This window comes from Anas acuta, chromosome 1, assembly GCF_963932015.1.
Source record: "Anas acuta chromosome 1, bAnaAcu1.1, whole genome shotgun sequence".
Classification (NCBI taxonomy): Eukaryota; Metazoa; Chordata; class Aves; order Anseriformes; family Anatidae; genus Anas; species Anas acuta.
The window spans coordinates 65,572,315-65,584,633 of NC_088979.1; positions in this window are offsets into that span (position 1 = coordinate 65,572,315).

Sequence of the window (12,319 nt, forward strand, 5' to 3'; positions counted from 1 at the left end):
AGATTAATGTTATCAAAACCAAAGCAGAGGCTATGTCACTGAGAAAACCCAACTCTAGAGCTGAGGTTACACTCTTGGTTGGTTAAGTATACAAATCTTGCTCCATTTTCCTTTCTGTGAAAACAAACAAAAACAAACAAACAAAAAACACTGTAGGCAGTCAACATATCCTCCTAATCTGAATATCCCCCAAAGTGCCAGCCACTCATGACAGGATTTGAAGAGGAGGGGTTTATGAGGTGATTTGTGGAAGGGGTGTTACATTGCTTATCTGGACCTTTATAGCTGGCACTTAAGCAGAGGAAATAACACATACCTGCACACATACCTCTACACACTTACAGGAATACTCTTGCCCCAAGGAAGTTTTGGACTATATGGTACCCTTTGGAATAAAAGTTACCTTAATGGGACAGAAGACAACCCTCAACTCAGGTTTCTAGAAAAGCTGAAAAGACTAACAAAAAAATAGCAGAGGAAAGATCTGCTTTCAAATCACAATATTAAATGGATACGATTTGTAAAGTAGCAAAGCAAGAGTTAATCTAATTCCTTAAAGCTCCTTATATAAGGGCAGTTCTTTAAGGGGCTGTACCTACACATACAGCTAACAATGAAAGACGCAAGGAAGTAGAGAATTGGGCCCATTTGCCTCTAATCCTACAGGGTAAAATATATATTTGCACATTAATCAGAGTGTGCACAGAAATACCTATATAACAATACATAAGGAAATGAACGGATTAAAGCACAGAAAACTCCAGATGCTGGAAAAGATTTTGCGTCCTTATTTTTAGCAGTCAGCATCAGCAAGATTGTCTTTCAAAGGAAGAAGAGAAATTGACTTCACAAAGACACTTGCGTTTCAGGTCAGCGGTACTTAGTGAGTATTTCTGTTCCCAGATGGCTTCCTGAGTATATTTATAAGATAGAAAAAAAAATAAATAAATAGAGAAAGAGACAAGGAAAATAAAAAAAAAAATAAGGACCTCTGAGCATTTCCACACTCACTACAATTTAATCTGGACAAGGATTAAGAGGAGGTGCTTTCGACTACTTGCGTAACACTCAGTAACCCGGTTCACACTGCAATGCCAAAAGGACTGAAGATATTTGGGCCCAAGGCCCTACTAGAAGAGCCACAGAAAACCAGAGGATGGACACATACATCAGCACCAAGGATCAGATGCAAGTTATTGCCACTCTCTTTTATTTACTACCGAAATTCTTTGCATAAGCAACAACAATGTACAATGATCTGATAAAGAGTACTGGTTGAGGTTTTTGTTGTTGTTGTTGTTGTTTTTCTTTCAAGGTCAGTTCCAAGAAACCCTCGCTAGAATCAGCTAATTAATTTTTGGCCTCTTTAACTACAGGGTATTTGAAGCCACATGTTATGAATCATTTTCAGTTGAGATATTAAAATCAGATTACAAGAGAAAAGCCTTGTAAATATTTGCCTTCAAATGAGGCTAAGAATAAATATATATTCAGTAATTCATCCATATTTAGCAGATATTAAAAAGACAAAGCATAGCTTTAAATTCACTTATCATTTTATACAAAGAAGGGAAATATGAAACTTGGCTTGATTAGCTTGTTTCTTCCTATGCTTTGTAATACCTTATTAAAATTTGAACTTTGAAATTGATATTATCAGTCAAATAATGTCAGCAGAAATATTTAATCTGTGGTTAGAGCTTTATTAATAGAACTTTTATTTGAAGTGTTTTATGTCCAAAGGGAAAAATAATAAAAAGAAAGCCTGAAATGGACTTGGAAGGTTGATTTTGCTTCACTGATTCCATTTTAAAACTCTACATAACTTGCTTCTAAATAAAACTCCCTAAATCTAGCATCCCCCCTACACTCACACTTCATATTTATACGGCTACTGTGTTCTCACTGTGGAAGTTGCTCCTTTTTGACTGGGAGGTATTCAGGTCTTCGTGTGATGCAAGGTTCAAATGGCCAACCACATCATGCAGACAAAGGCTAGACTGTTGTGTTCAATGAGAAAGACTCATAAAACATGTGTTCCCTTTTCCTCCCCTGCCAACAACATTTTAACAATTAAAGTATAACCGCATGGTATAGAAGTGAAATAGGATAATCATTGTTTCTTGGCTGTTTTTCTGACAAATCAGTAGTGGTAACTGATGAAACAAGTTTATAGAGATCTGATAGACCAAACCCCAAAATTAAATATAATTATTCTAAAGAAAATGAGGATGACATTTCAGAGCCTCCAAGGGTGACATTAGAAATAAAAATCACTTCAGAGCTTCAGCTATAGAGGAGCTGCATTTATGGAAATCTGAGTGACTGTCATTCATAGTATTACATTCTGTGCTATAGTAATGTCATTGGAAATAGATTTCAGTTTCTCTGTAAAGTATCTTTTCATCTCCGCTGACACATGCACCAAATACTGCAGAGTGCACCCTATAAAGAAATACATATGAGAGAGAGAATCATGAAGTCTTGCTGTGCATTCCTGTTTTTTTCCAGTAAATATTCTAGTTGTCAGCCCTGTCAGTTATGAATTTGCCAGGATAGAATTTATCTTGAAAATAGCTGAAGGAGAGAAAAAAAAAAAAAGATGAGATGAAGGGGATGAAGGGAAGGGAGATGGGGAAGGGAGAAGGTGAAGTGGAAAGGGAAGGGAAGGTGAATGGGAAGGGAAAACGGGAGAAGGTGGAAGGGGAAAGGAAAATGGAAGGGATAAGGTGATGGGAAGGAGGGAAGGAGGGAAAGAGTCAAGGAAGGATGGAGAGATGAAGAGAGGGAGGGAGGGAGGGAGGGAGGGAGGGAGGGAGGGAGGGAGGGAGGGAGGGAGGAAGGAAGGAAGGAAGGAAGGAAGGAAGGAAGGAAGGAAGGAAGGAAGGAAGGAAGGAAGGAAGGAAGGAAGGAAGGAAGGAAGGAAGGAAGGAAGGAAGGAAGGAAGGAAGGAAGGAAGGAAGGAAGGAAGGAAGGAAGGAAGGAAGGAAGGAAAGGAAACCAGTGCTCAGGGGCAGAAGCTTTGGATCAAGCTGTCCTTGAATTTAAAGAGGGAGATTTTCATGCCAAACAGGAAAAAAAATTCAGAAGTGAAGGCTTCTACTTTGTGCACCTCCATCCTCAGTCTTCATGCCAGCAATAGTCATTGCTGGATGCATATAGGTGCTACTGTTTGTAGGAGTCAGCCTGCAGGATAGCTGAGTTAATTTTGCTGTGGCAATATTAGCATTTGCCCTTTCTCAATAGGCATTAACTATGAGACATTACTGGCGTGCTAAAGCAGGCTTTTGAATTTTACTACTTTTATAAATAAAAAGAGTGTTAGCTGCTTTGAGATTGGCCACAACAATGAAGAAAAGGTGACAGCTGTGACATGAGATCAACTTTTCTAAAAAGCATTCATTACTACTGAATGTGCTCCAAATATTTAGATATCGTTTAGTTTAATTCATTTCGAAATGCCAAAAAGATATTAAACAAACTATTCATGTTTACCTTGATATTCACAATTTTGTCTTTATTGTAGGACAATTTAAAAACAACAGTGACCTTAAATGGGAGATTATCAAAAGGAATCAGAGAATGAGGATCCCAAGTACCACTGCTCTTCATAAGGAGTTCTGCCCCAAACAGCAGCAGGAGCTTCTCAGAGCCCTGCACCAAAACAGTGATGTGAAAGACACTTTTTGGATTTCCTCTCCAGCACACCATTATTCTGCATTAATTCAATTCTTCTTTTGAAATGGATGCATAAAATAGTGTAAAAAGATGCAAAATAATTATCTATCTTTTTTAATGGAGGAGCATATTCATGATGTTTTCAGTAGCACTGAGTTCTTATTAACTGGAGAGTGCAGTTGGTTTAACAGGGTTTTTATGTGAAGATGCAACTTTTGGGCAACTCCACAGGGCAGAGCAACTAGCTGAGACTAGCAAGCTGCAAGTATGCACAGGTGTCTCACCTGGACATTAATACCCTGGCTTGTCAGGCACACAAAGCTGGCCAAAAAAGTATGTCCTGCTTACAGGAGTAGCTGAACCACAGAAGAGGTAGGACCTAACCTGGAAGTTACTTAGTTTCCCCTTCACTGAGCCCATGGCAGGGGCCAGTGTAGGCAAGTGGAGCCAGTGCAGGCAAGTGGAGGCTATCAAGGGGACAGAGGTTTGGAAAAGTGTGGCAGGGAAACCTCAGCAATAAAGGAGAAATGAGACTGCTGAGGCACGGAGGGAGGAAGGTGTCCCAAAACTACAGGCTGAGTCCTTGGTGTTTATGAGGACCAAAGGAAGCAGTGTTCTTGCTTTTGCAGTAAGTATGTCATCGCTCCTGATGGGGGACAGAGTTTCAGTGAAGAAGCTGAAATCCTCTTTCTAATGTAAAGGAGATATTTCATCACAGGATGCTCCTCTGTTGCTGGTTAAAGGAGGTGAGGAGCATTACTCCAACTCCAAACTCCATAGGTGTGAGAACAAGAGGGGAATCCTGAGCCATCTGGTGTAATCCAGCTGTCAAGCCACGATGACTACACAGGCCAGAAAGCTGTCTTTCCAAAAACATCATGCGAATCAGCTCCTAGGCTTTTATATTACCACCCTTGAATTTAAGTGGGTGGCTGATCCCAGAAGGAGAATGTCCTGTAGTTGCTGAGCATGCAAACACTGCTATAACCTTCGCACTTAAAACAACAGTTGAAACACGTTTTAAGCAAGGAAGTAGAAAAGCCACTCTCTTCAGTACAGGATTCAAACAACAACATAGACTGCCTGGTATCTTTTTGGCTGGTAATACCACCTACATGTCTGCAGTGTGAATCTCTCTCTGACAAAACTCTGCAATGCCTGGGTGGTGAGTGCCATTGAGAAACATTCAACCTCTATTCAACCTCCCTGAGGGGACAATTTTTTTTTAATTTTATTTTTTAACTGGTTAAAAATGTTTCTACTCAGCATCAGTTCTGCAGTTTTCTTCTTAAATGAGTGAAACCAAAGCATGGGGCCCACTCTCACGCTACAGGAAAACGCTACTAGTGCATGCTGTGCACAGCCCTGCCCAGCGGGTAAACTAGGCAGCCTGCCTTGGTGGTAGCACAGCAGGCCCCAGGAAGGATGCCTAGCCCTTTGTATGAGATGAGGTAGTGGGCTGTCAGCTGTTGTAAATCTTGTGTTACTCTCAACTGTGGCCTTTTGTCCAGCCTGCTCCACGCCTGCTGCGGTTTCAACTGTTGAAGCAATACGGGGGGACACAACCAGAGGCAGTAATACTAGTATTTCAGGGAAGAAGAGGAGGGAACGTGAGGTAAAGGCTAAACACAAATGTATTATTGGAAGAACTCTATGTACAAGTCCTGTTGTATAGGCTTACATGACAAGGTTTTGGGAAGGGGGGGTTGTGCATTATGGGGTGGCCTCTGTGAGAGGAGTCCAGCAGCTGCCCCATGTCAGATAAGAGCCAACTCTAGACAGCTCCAAAAGGAACCCACTGTCTGGCTGTCCCCCTGCAGCCCATGGGTCCCACATGGAGCAGATCTCCACGCTGCAGCCCCCCCATGGGTGGAGGAGCCCTCGGTGGAGCAGGTGGATGTGGCCTGGAGGAGGCTGCGGCCCATGGAGAGCCCCTGCAGGAGCAGGCCCCGGGCCGGAGCTGCAGCCCGTGGAGAGGAGCCCACGCAGGAGCAGGGAGTCCGGGGGGAGCTGCCGCCCATGGCAGACCCGTGCTGGAGCAGTTTGCTCCTGGGGGATGGACCATGAGATACAGACCCACACTAGAGCAGTTCTTAAAGAGCTGCTGCCTGTGGGATGCCCATGCAGGCTCAGTTCAGGAAGGATGGCATCCCATGTGAAGCAGGGACAGAGAGTGACCGTGAGGGAGCAGTGGAGACAAAGTGTTAAGGACTGACTGCAGCCCCCATTCCCCATTCTCCTGCACTGCTTGGGGGGAGTGGGAGGTGGGGAAGAAAGGGTGTTAGAAGAGTGTAGATGGAGAGAAAATGTGGAAAAGGTTTTTTCAGTTTTCTTTTAGTTTACAGTGCTCTAGTCTGTTACTAATTGACAATAAATTCCATTAATCTTCCCCAAGCCAAGCATGTTTTGCCTGTGATGGTAATCAGGGAGTGATCTCCCTGTTCTTATCTCAACCCACAAGCTTTTCTTTAATTGTATTTTCTCCCCTTGTTTTTCTGAGGAAGGGGAATGACAGAACAGAACAGCATTGTGGTGCTTAGCTGCCTATTGATGTGAAACCACCACAGCTGTAGTTGCAGAGATCTGGGCCCTGTGATGTTGGAAAGGGGATTTGCCCCCTGCAATATTGACCTGTAGCAGCAACCATTACTACTAGCTTGTTTTGTGAGTGTAACTGCTTGTAACCTCACACGTGCTTTCCCACTGTCATATCATATTAAATGAGCTATAATTGTAGTCTATTAGAGTGCAATAACCTAAAAGTGATAGTGCATGACAGCACCTGTCAACACGTCACAGAGGATTGTATGGGATGCTGAATTATACCCATTTTATACCACATTAATGAGGCAGCTCACTCTTATCCAGTCATAAATAAACAGGTTTCCATTTCTTTATACACCATAAGAAGCATTTTTTCTTGCACACAGACTCACAGAAGTCACGATAAGGTGATCTATTGCCTGGAAAAAAAGTATTGGACTGTAGTCATTAATGACAATGATGATGTTATTTTTATCATCATTAATTGCCCTATGAATGCATGTTGGTGGGTCTGTTTCTTTCCATTTTCTGGAGGAGAAAAACATAACAATATGATTGGCTGCTCTTAGTAAAGTTTTAATACAAAATAAATGAATTGTTTGAATGTTTCAGCAGCACCAGAAGGATAAACCCATATGGGCAGAAACCTGCTCCCCTCCAGATCAATGGCTGTGCTGGGGCCTGGCTATAATTCATAAATTCTCTATCTGAAATGGGGATGGAAGGAGAAAAAAGGGAAATGACTGTAAGAAGAGGAAAGACAGAGAGCAGGAGGCTTTCAGCCAAATCAAAAGAAAAGCAAATGTATCAAAGTACATGTATAGTGCCCATTATTTTCTGTAACCTAACTGGATCAAGGTGTCTTCCTTTCAAATAGCTGCTTAGGGCTCAGAGCCATAAATAACCACCTGTGCTCTTGTGCCAAGTTCACATGAGAAGAAGCTGAGAGACTCCTCAGCAAGCCCATGTTTCCCTTCGCAAACCCCAGCAGAGGCCCCCTTCATCAAATGCACCAGGTTGGCCAAGTGGGGCTCAGCCTCCGACCTGTTTAGCAGCACCATTCCCTTTTAGCTTATGGTGAGAGGTGGTGTGGGAACAACAATTTTGTTGGACAGTTTTTCTCCTTTTCTTGCTCTAAATTACTCAGATAATTTGAGAAGAAGTAACACACTCAATAATTTTCAAGTATGATGTGCAAAAATGTAACACTTCTTAGAGAGAAAAGGACCAGTAATGAATGGACAGTATATATAAGAAAGATAGCATTTTTCACAATAAGGAAAAAAGGGGGGTGGAAATCAAGAACTTGCACGTAACCAAAACAGTCACTAAATCCTGGATGAAACCCGTTCCTTTCCAAAGCACCTCTCTCAGGGCCCATGTGATGGTCATCTTTCAGGATCCTGAAAAACAGCCTCTGTTCTTTCTTTAATCTTTGAGATATTACAGGAGGAGAGAACTTGAAACCCCAGCCCACAAAGACACATCAGCTTTTTCTTAATGAGTAAAAATGGGTAATTTCAGCCTTGGGAGCTTCATTCTCCAGGCTGACACATGGGCAACCAGTGTAACCAGACACCAACCTTACTGTCTTCAGCTCCATACAGAACCCTGGAGTGATTCAGCACACCCATGTTTAATACCAATTTGCTGCAGAAATGATGACTGAATAATTCCAGTGCATATCCATGGCACCCACCTGAATATTTGGGCACCACTTTATTTCATTCTGTTTTATTTGTTAGGACTGGTAATTGTTAATTTACCAGTAGCAGTTTTGATGCACTGTTCAAGAATAGCTACTTTTTTCATTTGTCAAGCCTTATTTGCATATTTGCATATTACCTTGAAAAAATCCTACAAAATAGCTTCCCTGGAATATTTTCGTGTTAATTTTAGCTTTGTAACAGAGGAATGGGTTTAGAATTATGTCCTTCTTCTCCAACAGAAGTGAGTTAAAAATCCTCATTTAAAAATCATATCATCATTTTCCTCAGAAGTTGTTTTCAACGGTTCTTCTAAGAAATGCACTATCCTGTGAAAGCAAGGTTGAAGGACAGGGAGGACTAGTGTCGCTATGTACTAGAAAAATGTATCAGGCCATTGTTCCTGACTTTGGCTTGATTTGGCCAATATTTTGATTGGAAAAAAATATTCCAATAAAGAGAAATTATTCCATATTTTCACAATATTTAAAGCTTTTGTTCAAAAGTGATTATTTTTAAACTTTTTGAAATCAAAAATGTACTCACTAAGCATTTGAATCCCCACAACTAAATTAACTATTAACTTTAATTTCAACACCAAACCATTTTTTCTACTTTTTTTTTTCTTTTTTCATTTTGCCAAGAAAGCCAATACAATTTTATGTTTCAGATCAATGACAAATGAATGGTTTGGTTTGGTTTGGTTCGGTTTTCTTCAGCTTGAAGAAACATTTACTCACATAACACCTCTTTAAAATGGCTTGGAATACATAATTGCACATGTAAGCACTTACTTTCTGTGAAATCTTATTAGTACTCTCCTACTTCTTGCTCTTTTCCCTCCTAATTGCTGTTGTGCTTTATTCTAAGTCAAAGTGGCTGGTAGGGGCAGACACTGTGCCTTCCTGTATGTCTGAAATGTATTTGTGGGGCAATTGTCTCTATAGCAATGGTAAAGTGAACAAGACTGTGTCCGTCACATGTCCCTGTTCAAGAGGGAGAGCTAAGTGTTTGATTTTGAACCTGGAAGGCAGATGAAAGAAGCAGCAAATGACAGAGAAGGTTGGAAGAATCTAGTTTCTGCTTGCTCGCCAGTGCTGGCAAACGAAGAATAGATAGACAAATGAATGGCTCTCGGTGTACATATAATTACCAGATCATTCAAATGCATCTTTATCTTTCACTGTCTTTTCCAGCTCTTTTGTTGTTTGGTTTGTTTGTTGTTGTTTTTTGTTGTTGGATATTTTTCTTTTTAAAAGAAACATGTGGTACTGTTTTCTGGTCTCTGCTTAGACTTGTCTAAGCTTATTTCAGTGGACTTAAGTCTCATTTACTGTGCAGTAACAAAGCTTTCTTTGCATCCCAGGAATAATGCTTTGAATAAGATGTGCTGTAAAAATATTTAATTCCTCCTCAAAATGGAACAGATATTTCACTTTGACCCAAACAATGGCAGATCCTGCCAAAATCTCACTGTACGAAGCAGAGAAAGAGGCGATAGCAAGGTTTCATTCATACAGTAGCACCCGGATTACTCTCAATCATTCATAAATATTTTCTGTTTTGTTTTGTTTTCTTCAATGATTTTTAGTGTCCTTATAAAGTTTCACTGCATCCCTCTTCATCCTATAACTAATAATGCAATTACCACAAATCTGCCTTCAAACAACATGATGCCCAGTCTGAGAAACACATTTTTCTTTGAAAGGAGACTCAGTGGCAGCACCTAAAACAAGCCCCTTTGTATTTGCAAAGCATTCTCCCTAAATCCTCTGTACATATAAGTCATAGCTCTCTGCCTCTGTGAACGACCGAAGCTGATGCTGAATCTCTGCATTAGACTACTGCAGATGGTTTCAGTGCATTGAAAGAACACTGGTGGGGAAGAGTTCATGCAATGGGCATGAAACTTCTACAGAAGTCCAGATCCCATCCTACAAAATGGACCTTTCTTGACCTGTCCCCTGCCTTCCATACTCTTATTTTCCAACAGCAAAGAACGATGGTTGCAGATCTTTGGGATCCTAGTTAAGAAAGTAAGCTATAGCAAAAGTAGCCAAATAAAGACCGTCGCAAGTCAAGACCCCAAAACAAGCAAGACTTTAGTCCAAAAGAAGACTGGACATTTTTGATGCCAGTCATGGCTCTGCAGCCCCTGGTTCAGGCCAAGGTCCTGTATACATCATGGGGGAAGGAATCAGCAACTGAGACCAGGACCACAAGGGACGACTCTCAGAGCAACGTCCTACATTGCTACCAGAAAACTGCACGCTATTTGGTATGTAGGGAACATGCTATGGAATACATTGTACCTACTTAATTAACTGTACTTTGCAGTTCTATATTATTAGCTGCTAAGGGCAACTGGCTGCTTGGCACCGTAGGCAGTGTGGATTACATACGCAGCCTGAACTTGCTAATTGAGTATGAGCAAGTGTTTGCAGCTCAGTTGGCTGATGTCCCAGACCCTCCTGCACCATGAGCAAAGTGTCTTGGGGTCTTCTGCCGGACACCCAGTACAACTCTGTAGGTTAAAGCAGTATCACCTCCATGACCTACATGTGGTCAACAACTTGCAGAGCAGTCGCTCGCTGTATGATAGCAAATTCAAGCCCTGATTTGTAAGGGTTGTGCTGGGTATGGAAGGAAGTTTTCTTCTCCCCTGGTGAATATCTAAATGAATCTTTATCCAACTCCCTAGTACCACCTACATTTGCCAGCTGACGCCCTGCGTCAGACTGTGGTCCTGGTTTTGCAAATTCCTCGAGGACCCTGGGGACAGCCGAAGTGCAACAGTAAATATATCTGAGGGCTTTTTTTTTTTTTCTCTTTTTTTTTTTTGTTCCCTGCTACTCCTTCTGTATGCCAGTGGAATTTAGAAAGATCACTGCAAATGATACAGACTTGTGTAATGCTTAACATCGATTTCAGCAACATCTGAGCTCTTTACAAAAGAACTTTGCAGTTTAATTAGAATGGCTTACATCCAGCAACTGTGTTCAGAATAAACAAAAATTAGAGCAAAGGGATGATTTTTTTTTATTTTTTTTTTTTTCCCCTAACAGAGTAGATCAAATAGGGAAATGGGAGGATTTAATTCATTATACTCACAGAGTCATAGTTTGTGATAGAAACACTCTGTCAGGGCTGTGGTTGTAGGCCCAAGGGGAGACCCCATAGGGTTAGATGGGGTGCATGCTGCCCAATGTGCTAGTGGGAGAAAGCAGGGCTCAGTACTGGGCCTCTCACCAGAACCCTTCTTTTTGTGGTCCCAGCTCTGCATAAAGTACAGGAAATGAGATTTGAGGCCTGATTTTCTTCATATATGATTTCCTATCTTTTGAACTCTTCTTCTTGCTGCAAGTATCATGGATAAATCACATTAGCTTTGATCTAAGCCTTTCCTAGCACCCCATAAAACACACCAAGAGCATGAACAACACCAATAAAAGGGGTGCACATAAGAGCATGATTTTATGGATCCATCTGCCAAGTGTTTCTTCACAAGAAGAGAAAGAAGTCATGAGACTAAGCAGATGCCAGGACTCACCAAATTGTTCATTGCCAACAAAGCATCAAGCCAGTTTGGTGCTCTCTGCAAGCTGTTTCCAGAAGAACTGCATTGTCCCTGTTACATTTTTTTTTTTTCATACTTTGCAGTAAATGGCTGAGGACACGAGTTCTGCTAGTGGATGTGACCTGTTGTATTCATGCTTCAGCTATATGACTTATGGTGAAGTCTCATGGTATGTTTGGCCTTGCATCTTCCTCGTGATTTCTGATGGTAAATTTAGATTAGCATCTTTCCCATGATAGCTTGACCTGCTTTCTATGCTTTGGGGCTAATTCTGAAGAAATCACTGAGGCACTGACTCTGAGGGAGCAGTTCAGGGAAAGGTGCTTAGCAGGAAATGATGCTGAAGGCACTGAAGCACTTTCCCTGTACTCCCTTGACCAAGTGTGGTTTTTATCCGCAGTCATGTGAGGTCCTCCCAGGCTGAAGGAGAGGGAAATACACAGACCAGATTCAAAATCAGTTAAGGAGATGTCACATTCAGCCTTCCAACATGGAGACACAGAGCTCAGACAATGGCAGGACAGAACAAGCATTGCCGTTGTATAAAACTGGTAAATGATATGCAGAAAATACAAAGACACCGCTCAAGGACATGTATAAGTAAATGGACCCCAGAGTCACAGTACTATGGAGTTATTTTAGTTGGAAGGGACATTTTGGGGTCATCTGCTCTGGCCACCTTCTCATGACTGGGATAGCTTTGATGTTGGTAAATCAGACCTAACATACTGAGAGGGTTCAATCAGTCAGGAAGGAGAACACGATTTGCAACACCCTCTGACACCTGGAATATCTAGTGGTTGCTTAAGTCCCT